The 8,544-nt window shown below is 44.5% G+C and overlaps 1 pseudogene; it reads right to left on the bottom strand.

Moving 5' to 3' along the window:
- Positions 1-610: 610 nt before the first annotated feature.
- On the bottom strand, positions 611-3,700 carry LOC115314908 (annotated as a pseudogene).
- Between the last annotated feature and the right edge of the window lie 4,844 nt (positions 3,701-8,544).

Raw genomic sequence — 8,544 nt, 5'->3', positions numbered from 1 at the left:
GCGCACATGTGTTCTGTTTTTGCTCGCTCGGTGAGAACAGCGCTATCCTTTTTTTATCAGTGCCTTCCGTAATTTACCTTTTCTTGACGCTGAACTGGCAAGGCTGGCAGATGAGAGTAACACTGTCTACGATGGCAAGAATATTAAAACTGTTTGACCAAATTAAGCCACATTCAAGTCAAATTTATGGAAATATTTATTACAGAAGTATGTATTATAAACGACTTTATTTACGAGGGCTCAATATTGCACAAATTAGGGAATATGCTGATCTCGGGAATATTTCACGGTAACAACCTTTTCGCCATTGGGATTGATATGATATGTGTCACCATGGTCTTTATTCACGTGATAACAGATTTGAATAACTTTTCTTAAATCGTGAAATTCCAAAATAAAGGCTTCGGGAAAAATAAGTCGTTTACACTCACATTAGAAGCACTTCGGTCACTGGGTAGAATATGCCAGAACATAAGGAAGCCGCTGCTTTTGCATTTAGGAAAATAAAATAAAGTTTTCAGCATCCGCGATCAAGAATGAAGAAGTAACCCTGAATACAGCCGTTGCTGCTGTGGGAGCGGAAAAACAATCTCGATAGAGACCCGCTGAATTAGTGGCGTGAAAACGCACCACCGACCCTCATGACGTGTTGAAGGCGCCCAGGCGAAGAGTTGTACAGGTTGCCAGCAAGGTCAGGAAGGGCCTGGAGCCAGCTCCATTCTTCTTGAACAACCTCCCAAAGAAGGTCCGGAGACGCTCCATGCAGCTGCCGCCGTGCGAGCCGCCTCTTCATGAGGCCCCAAATATTCTCAATGACATTGAAGTCCGCTCCCTTGGGCGGCCACGACAGCTCCTGGATGCACAGCTCCTCCAACAGTTCCCGCACCCGCCTTGGAGAAACAGAGAACTGCTTTCAGCGACCCAGCAGTTAACGCCAGTTTTGTATAAAATTTTGCATCCTTTACGGAAAGAAAAGAAAACCGTCCTGAATGCTATGAACAAGTTTAATTAGAATATGAGTGCATTACTGCCTAGGCTTTCATTAATGTTTTTTTTTTGTAAATACGCATTGAGCATGTGTTGGACAGTGCACTACCAAGGTAGTAAGCCCGTAAAACGTTACGTAATTATTTGGTTAAACGAAAGGCAAGAATCAAATAACGGAGCCGCGTGATATGTGCTACGAATCTATCGCCGATATGTTCGCGGCATTTTGATCAGTCTTATTTCCTATTTTCTTACACTCCAGCGTGTATCTACTGCCAATTAGCACGGTTACGTCCTCGATGTTTTATGCTATTACTATTTTCACAAATCTGGTTGCAGCAGAACTTTTTAATTGGTTTTGGACTAACTATGGCCCTGTGCTCCGGTCTGGATGTATGGATGGGGCTCCTGTCCTGCTGAAATACGAAGCATCAATCAGGAAACGGGCCCTCCAGAATGAAGGGGAGTAGAACATTCTGCAGAATATGAACGTATGCTTCTGCCGTCAGGGTCCCCTCTATTTTGTGGAAAGGCCCGAGCCGTTGATGCGTGATGGCACCCCATACGCTCACAGAGTGGCGTCCACTGGTGGCGACTTGCTGCGCTACTGCGGTTGATATCTGAGAAAAAGAAAAGGGTTCAAATTCAGTTATTTTCAGGCAGGAGTTTCAGTATTAATCCTGAGAAGCTAGTAACGTGAAAAACTGCGAGAGAGTAAAGATTTTAGGAGCAAGAGCAAAGGTTCAACCAGAAACAAAACCCTTCCTTTTCCAGATAATTTTAATAAGAGAAGGAAACAGCTGAACAAAGAGACCCGATTCCTAAAATAGGACATTCGCGATAAAATGTATGCAGAGCGACATAAACGTAGTTAGGATGTTTTATTATGCGGGTGAACGACCTAAACGAAAATTATATCTATAGTATCCTTCAATTTTTTTTCAATCGGCTGCTGACACAGACTGCAAACCGAACTGGACCTGATGCATCGGTCCAGAAAAAAAGTGAAAGCCGTTTACAACTCCTTGTAACGCCGAATTAGAGCGCAGCTCTTGAGGAGGAGGAGGGAACGGTACTGGGGGGGGTCAAGTGACCTTGGGTGGGGGTCACGTGACCTGGGGGGTCACGTGACCTGGGGGGGGTCACGTGACGATGACGATGCCGATGACGTCATCAGTAACGATGCCGATGCGGATACCGATGACGTCATCAGTGACGTCACTGATGACGTCATCAGTGATGACAATGACGATGCCGGTGACGTCATCAGTGATGATGACGATGACGATGCGGATGCCGGTGACGTCATCAGTGACGTCACTGATGACGTCATCAGCGATGATGACGATGACGATGCGGATGGTGATGATGACGATGACGATGCGGATGCCGGTGACGTCATCAGTGATGATGACGATGACGATGCGGATGCCGGTGACGTCATCAGTGACGTCACTGATGACGTCATCAGTGATGATGACAATGACGATGCGGATGCCGGTGACATCATCAGTGACGTCACTGATGACGTCATCGGGGGTCACGTGACCCCGGGGGTCACGTGACTTGGGGAGCTACGTGACTTGGGGAGCTACGTGACTTTGGGAGTCACGTGACCTTGGGGTGACCTTGGGGAGTCATGTGACCTTGGGTGTCACGTTACCTTGGGGTCACGTGACCCTTGGGGAGGGGTCACGTGACCTTGGGGTGACCTGGGGGTAACGTGACCTTGGGATGACCTTGGGGGTCAAGTGACCTTGAGATGACTTGGTTACGCCGACGGCGACGCCGACGACGCCGACGCCGCTCAAGCCGGGAACGGGCCCCTAAGAGCTGCGCTCTAAAAGCGGCTGCCATCAATACGACTACCAACCTGTTGTCTTTCTGGAATCATAATTGGACTAATATAACGCAAATTTCAATATCCCTGTATACTACTTTCTGCCGTGTTTCTGATTCACCCATATTGCTTACCGGGAGCAGACAGGCCGCCAGGCACGCCGCTGCTGATCCCACTTGCTACAATATGTAGATACGTAGGAGAATACGACAAGCTTCCAGGTCTTCCACGGTCCAGGCCAGGTGGTTCGTAGCGAACTCTAGCGGGAGGCACTTGTGGCTCTGCGTCAAAAGCGGCCACTGACAAGCCACACGGCTACGGAGTCCGGCTGCGTGATGGCGCTTTCTAATGGTGGAAAGGGAGACCCGCAGACACACGAGAAAAGAGTCAAAGTACAGGCTAGCTGGTGGAAGTCAACCATTTCGTCGTTTACCCTGAGACTGGGGTTGTTTTAGAAGAGCAGAAGTAACAGAAAAAACAGACAGGTCTCAAACTCAGCTACAAGGGAGGTTGTTGAAATAAACTTGTAGCTGAGTTTGAGACCTGTCTGTTTTTTCTGTTACTTCTGCTCTTCTAAAAAAAAAACCAATCTCAGGGTAAACGACGAAATGGCTGCAGACCAAGTTCTTCTCGAATTTCGGCTGCAGTCATGGACGGGTCACAGCAGACAGCAGCAACGATCCAATGGTCCTCATCCGCCGTGGTCCTTCTTGGGTGTCCTTCACGCTCCATGTTCGGTATTCGCCCCTCTTCTCTGAATGCACGAACAATGCGGGCGACAGTTCCTAGGGCACATCCTATTTCGGAGGCAATGCTCTTTCTGGTCCTACCCTCTTGCACAAGGATCAGGATACCCACCCGAAGTCGCCTCATCAACCCGCGGCATCTTTGCCTCTACTGGTGCGTTTCTTAGGTTAACAGTCGCATTTATAGCCCACATTAACACGCAGTGCTGACTTGCAGCATTTAAAAACCTAGCCGTAACCATAGGGAGAGCGGCGATTTGATCTCACGAGTCAGGATGGCTTTCCGTCAAAAACGCTGATATATAGCTCGCCCGTATCTGTGTCACAAGCCACTTGTTTGTAAGACAGTTTTTTCATTGGCTATATTTTTAGGGCTTTTGGTTAGAGCAGTGCTTCCACTTCTCAAGCACACGCTCACTGTGGGCATTCTATCAAGGCAGTGCTATCTCAAGTGGCTTGGATGCACAGCTCATAACAAGACTCCTTTAAACCAATAATCAAAACTAGTTCTTAAAAAATTGCATGCACGATTAACAATTATAAAATCTTGCGCTGCTCTTACGACGCCATAGAATAGGGCATGTTGATCTCAGCATAAATGAACAACCTGTTCCAAGAAAACATCTGGTGACGTTTTTACGAATATCTAGACAGCTATACTAAATCAAAACCATTAATTTGTTATTTTATTACGTCAATTGTCCAGTAAAACGCAAACAGCTTGACTTAATATAATAAATAAAAATATTCGCCAGATCGAACAACTTTAGGGCCTAATTATTCGGAACTGTGATCAAGTTCAGGCTTTTTTTTACAGCTTTCTATACTTTCTCTTATTGATTGTGTCGTCATTTGAAAGATTCGCGTTTTTCAAAGGAAAATACTCCCGTCTTCCACGCACAAATTTGAAACAGCAAATAAAATAAATATCACTGCGAAGACTTTATTTATTACAACGAAAAAAAAAAGCGTCGTCTCACGCGTGACCCGTCACCCGCGAAAGCAGGCCGACCAAAAAAAAAAAAAAAGAGAAATTGCTACAAACGATAACTATATCTCTCTCGAAGCACCCCCGCGATTCAAAAGTGGGAACGTTCCGGCCACTCTCGTTCCCCGTGTTATAGCGAGATATAGCGCCGCGTGTGGCGGTTTCACCGCACCGGCCACGAATCACCTGTGTCAATCTTGTTTACGGCCAACTGTACAGCGCCCTATCGTCGAACATACGGCACCGACATTTTCGAGGGGCTCGATAACGGTGCGATATAACTTATTAGACAGCTAAAGTATCCATGAAAAACCACAGAAAGAAACACTGAGATTTTGTAGTAGGGCCAAGAAAATCCCGATTTTTCTTTTTTGTCAGTAATCCGTACATTAGCTATTTTAATAAGTTGCACCACACGGCTATCGAGGCTCTTGTGAAAGTATCGTCAGATCGACATCGGTGCTCTGTACGTCCAATTGAACTTTTGGGGTGTCTTATATGGGACAAAGGGTGTTAGAATACACCTTTTTTTTTTTTTTTTCGAGAGTGCGTCGTGTGGTCGTGTATCACTACTGCGTGGTGCACGTTAAAGACCCCAGGCTAGCGGTTGTACTGCACTCGCTAAATAGCTCATCGGCAGCGAGTGACTCGTCGCAACTTTAAAATAGATGACAAAATACACGCAGTATAAATATCCACACAACCCCCAATGAAGACTTTTCTTAGCTTCGTAGTGAAGGCGCCTCAGGTCTAATATCAAAGTCATACTAGTGAAATATGCCTGTTTGAATCTTGTAACATATTAGCCAACCTATATAAGCATGAGCTCCAGTTTATACCATTATAATGTATCCAAAAGGTATTTAATCTCGGTAACTCCTTCAAGGAACGCGCAGCAAAGCTGTCTATTTCCTCCTTGACCTTATTCGAGTTCAGTCTACGCACGAAACCGTATGCCGGGAATGCCTGACAAAAACAAAACCATCTTTAAATATTTCCTCTTTTATTAAGATGTTTATTTAAGATGTCTATTTAGAGTTATAGCTGCGAAGCATTTCCGAAATATATAAGTATGAAGTTCCTTACTCGTTTCATAAACGTTTCTTCGCTACGGTGGTTTTTCCGGCATTAATACTGAGCGTCCACATTAGGTTTCAGCGTTATGCATAAGCCATATATGCTATGATGTCGTATTAAAATTTTATGATACTATTTTATGGTTGTTGGACACGCCTCACTTATGCGAATTGCTCAATACGAGATAGGGAAGAACGAACTGTCGGCTTTTAAAATAAATCGCAATTTGCATTAAAAAAACAAAACAGCATCTATTGGACTTCGAAAGAATTTAGAGCGCGCTGTTTTCCGAAAAAAAAAAAAAAGTGATGTATTACCAAACTCTGTCGTCCTCGTTTCCCGCGTTCGTACTTACTTCGGCCGCTAGAGAGGAGGAAGGTTACAGGAGAGACGAAGGAGAAATCAAGTATTTTGCATGCTGCCAAATTATTCAAGATAGAGCCTAGTGCCAGAAGTACATAGCGTTCCACTCCACCAGACTGGCATCGGTGGGTCCGGGAGCTCTCAAAACAGACAGAAGAAAAGAAGCTAGGGTAAAGCCGCGTCCCGAGGTAAGGTAAAACGATAAAAAAAAAAAAAGAAATACTCGTAGGACAGGGGCGCCTTAATTTTTTCTCCGGCAAGGTTTTATTAACGCAAAAAACACGTAAAAAAAAAACTAGGTCAGATAAAGAAAAGCGGGACGGTCGATTCGCGACTGTACGCTTAAGATCCGGTGAAAGTTGGAAATAAAGATAACGAATCCTTCCTTATCCTATATTTCTCGTTAGGGGCGCCCTAGGTGAACACGGGAGGTGTGAGCCCTTTCGGGATTCGAGTGAAGTTCCTAGTAAGGCCGGAGGTCTTTCACAGAGTGGGGATATCTCCTGCAATTTGGATTGTTTGATGCCACCTCGCGCACCTACATTCAGTGATGACAGGCATGCACGAAGGTAAATTGTTTGTGTCGGGGCCATCGACGATCTCGCAGGCGTGTGCATCAGCATCCCCATTCTTTCCTTTCAGTGTTCCTCTCCCGATTGGTTTCTCGGAAGACGAAGCGTGCGTCAAAGAATAGGATGCCAGATTCTTGGCCCACTATCAGTCATCGGCCGAAATGATGGATGCGCCGTACGCCTGGTTCCAGTTCGCGTCGCGCAAACTGTTGTTCACGCTGACAGCTTCAGGCTGTGTATTCCTCCAGACGAAAACGCACACTGCCAGGATCCTCTTGCTTTTTTTTTTTTATGTTTTGTGTATCTTGAGCTGTCTTATTAAATATTTCGCTTACTTCATTTTTTCAGAGGTGCTATTTCGATACCTCGGACGTTTTTACATAGCTTTTACGGTGACACAAAGTATGTGCTATGCGCAATTGATTATTTTTTTTTTTTTTTTTTTTTCAGTTTCGGTAGCCTGAACTTTGTTCTGATGCACTATTGGTTGAATTTATTTCTTAGGTTGTGTTGAGGACTTAGCTCTCGAGAATAACGAATGAGTGGCCGATACGAGCGTGTTGTAAAATTTCGCAACCATTTATAAATATTAATTTAATTCATTACACTTTTCTTGATGCATTTTTTATCTGGGAAATGGTTAGCGTAATTTGAGATACTGAGTTAAGCCACAGCCGCCTTGAAAGCTTGAACTCTTTGATGTATTAAATTAGATCTGTCATCTCCTCAAAAAAAAAAAAATACAACCAAACTAAGTTCATCTTGTCCTGAACGAGGCTTTTGGTTTCCATATTACCAACTTTGCCATTCAGGGCTCGCATGTGTAGCTATCGATAATAAAAGAAGCCATTTTGTGAAAACGCCGATACGCGCACGTATTGGTTAGTATATGTTTTTGCTCTTAAACAATAATATTATTGAATATCTGACCATTTGTCGCCTTGATAAATGCGCCGGTTTGCACTGACGGACCTCAATCTTGAGCCCTTCTCTTTTTGCCAGCTCAGTCGAGTAGCCAATAATGTGTTAAACATACCATATGACCGGAAGGCTCATCAAAAAGAACATGTTTTTCGACATGGGAATCGGCAAATAAGGGCCTAAAAATATTCGCTGGAGGCATTATACATCTGCAAATAATCCTTTTCAAACAAACGCGAAAGCCTGTACTTTCTATGGATTAGCTTGGAGCTTTTTCTTTTAGAAGATTACGATACACATCAAGGCCCTTCTATGAACCGTGCGTTGTTATATGCAGCGCACGTATTGTAGGAACCGCTAATATTGTCATCGCCGCCGTTGCTCATCAGCCTTCTGTAGTGCGTGGGGGGTAGTGATAGCGCCATCCCGTTCATGCAATTTAGAATTCGAAGTTCATTCTAGATTAGTTGATGTTGCAAGCACTTCTGCGATGCGGGCCCGTCCCGCTTGCCAATGGGGGATTTCTATGCCGAAATCTCAACAAAGATCATGACCGAAAAAATTGTCGCGTTAAAATATAAAAGTAGAGCTGAACCAAAAGAATAGGTTTAGGCCCAGATCAATATAGTCTAATCGAGGACATCCTTTAAAATGCTACTGAGAATGCAATGATGTAGCGTTATTAAGAAGCGCGTTCTAGTTCAGTGCAATTTGGCTGCTCTTCCGGAAAAAACAACAGATGAAAAGTGCGAAGGCCTGGGGAACCTGTTTGGCGTCTCAGTTATGTTTGCGTGGTTCATATCAGCCCTTCAGCACACCGTAACCTCAAAGCAGATCGATGAATAAAAAAATGGTGATCAGTGTGTTCGTAATCCCAAGGCCTATCACATCTACATGTCACCAGATTGTATATATCGGGAAACTTACATAGTCTAAAAAGGGAAATCGTAGAAACTTCCAGCACTTAGTGCTCCATCCTCAGGTTGTGTCTATGTAAGCGAGGCCTCAGATCTTATAATTAGTGAACGTCCCTTTACATTTTCTGGCACC

This window comes from Ixodes scapularis, unplaced genomic scaffold (assembly GCF_016920785.2).
Source record: "Ixodes scapularis isolate PalLabHiFi unplaced genomic scaffold, ASM1692078v2 PGA_scaffold0__279_contigs__length_252992795, whole genome shotgun sequence".
Lineage (NCBI taxonomy): Eukaryota > Metazoa > Arthropoda > Arachnida > Ixodida > Ixodidae > Ixodes > Ixodes scapularis.
Note: the sequence above shows the minus strand (reverse complement) of the source record. Positions and strands in the feature narration are given on the sequence as shown.